This window comes from Monopterus albus, unplaced genomic scaffold (assembly GCF_001952655.1).
Source record: "Monopterus albus unplaced genomic scaffold, M_albus_1.0 scaffold4.1, whole genome shotgun sequence".
Lineage (NCBI taxonomy): Eukaryota > Metazoa > Chordata > Actinopteri > Synbranchiformes > Synbranchidae > Monopterus > Monopterus albus.
This window is the reverse complement of record NW_018127884.1, coordinates 7284748-7286619: the sequence shown is the minus strand read 5'-3', so window position 1 is coordinate 7286619 and position 1872 is coordinate 7284748. Positions and strand designations below refer to the sequence as shown.

The 1872-nt window shown below is 38.5% G+C and overlaps 1 protein-coding gene across 5 annotated transcripts in view; it reads right to left on the bottom strand.

The window, feature by feature from the left end:
- The window catches only part of tradd (tnfrsf1a-associated via death domain), a 9914-nt gene extending 8720 nt beyond the window's left edge, over positions 1–1194 (bottom strand). For 2 of the 5 annotated variants that reach the window (XM_020610093.1, XM_020610086.1), the window contains exons 1-3: positions 1094–1194; positions 931–995; positions 778–826 (exon numbers count right to left, since the gene is read on the bottom strand). The gene's annotated coding sequence lies outside the window, so the exon portion shown is untranslated. The remainder of the gene's footprint in view (positions 1–777; positions 827–930; positions 996–1093) is intronic. The other 3 variants (XM_020610113.1, XM_020610101.1, XM_020610109.1) reach the window with 3 other exon arrangements.
- Between the last annotated feature and the right edge of the window lie 678 nt (positions 1195–1872).

Sequence of the window (1872 nt, the reverse complement as noted above, 5' to 3'; positions counted from 1 at the left end):
TGATCATTTCTTTGTTAGTGGGCAAACTTCCAAAATCAGCGGGGGTTCAAATAATTTTTTCCCTGACTGTATATTGACTTCTGTTAGGCTATCTTATTTACAAAAAATAAGAAGTTGATGGTGTATGGAGACAGCATGGCATACTGTATATCGCGAGACAAGGTGATTCATTTTGTGAAGTTTTTGGATTGTGATATACTCAATTTCGATATACTGTCCCATCCTTAGTTATAAACCATTTATTAAATGTTTATATAGGCCTATTGTTATTAAATGATAAATAGGGGACTTTTTTGGAATAACAACCTTTGGAATAAAAATGGTAAATCTAGTGACATTTTAAAAATGTATCCAATTATTGCTAAAATATATTTTGCTGTATTTCTGAAGACTTTTATAGTAACACAGGTGAAGTCAGAAAAAATACATTTACCCATATGTACTATACATGTCTGTATGTGATATATGTGATAAAAGCATGTAGTGGGCCTAGCTAAAGAACGGGTTCCTACGTTGCCCTGATTTACAGGTGCAGGCACAAAAGGATCACCGACCAGGCAGCTGCTCAGGAACCACAACAGTCTCACATTGACTCCCTGTCATCTGGGTAAACATAATCTGATTAATCACAAAACAGTTAGAAATTTGCGCCACGAAAGCACAACGTCAACTATGTTAGAGCCTTGCTTTTTAGAAAGATCCAATGTTAAAATCTGATCTAATCGGGTCATGTGTACAGGTTATTTTTGACTGAAACAGGTGAAGTTAGCTCATTACCTGCAACAAGTCTGAGTGTTTTATTATTTTTACAGCAGCGTTGATTCGCCTAAGCGGAGACAAGAACCGTCAGTTAAATACATCGTGATTTTCGGTTTTGTTAAAATGATGAGTATTTAAAGACAGTTTGGTGTGTTTTGTGATAAATCGGACCTTACGTATAGAAGACGCCACTGCCGTAAAACGTCGGCCACGAGGCGACCGTGTTCACTGAACAGCTAAGGGACACAGAAACAGACAGAAATTGCGTCTATTTTTTGTTATTTTGAATCACTATATAGTAAAATGTAGCTACTTAAGGTTGGTATAAACTTACCTTAAAACTTTGTTGTATTGTTCGGAACACTTCCTGCCGAGATCACACCCACTGACGCATTAAGAACTTCCTGGCCTCCCATTGGCTGAGCAGAAATTAAATCGTGCCTTGATTGGTGGGAATAATCAACATGCTGACGAAGAAAAATCATGACAGGAAGGAAATGATTTTTTTTTATGTAGAACTTCAAGTTCATACGTAGGAGAAAATATTTCAATTGCACATCTTTATAACAGATAGTTTCCCGTTATAAATCAGTACAGGGCTGAATCTCATCAAGGTTATGTTTTAAAGCGACAGACTGTATTGTCTGGTCGCACTGTAGTCAGTTTTATCTGCTACATCGATGTTCTACTTTTTCCTGTGGTTTACCTGGAGGGCCCTTGTTCCTGCAGAATATTAAGCTCTACTGCTGTTATAGAAACAGTAATCATGTACACAGTTGTGAAGAAGCTGCTGAAAACTCACCAAAAACAGTGAAACGTTGCTGATAGGATAAAAAAAAGCTACAAGATGGAAAAGCAATAACAGTTAATATTCTACTTCAATGGTGAGCATTCAGAAATATTTATGAATAGTCACTTTCGGCTTTTCCCGTTTAGGGGTCGCCACAGCGAATCGTCACACTGACGACTCGCATGCTGACATTTGGCACTTGTTTTACGCCGGATGCCCTTCCTGACGCAACCTGGATTTGAACCCGGGGCGCCGCGGCGAAAGCGCTTGCGCCTTAACCACTAGCGTACCATTTATGATGAATTGGTGATAAACTGGACCAA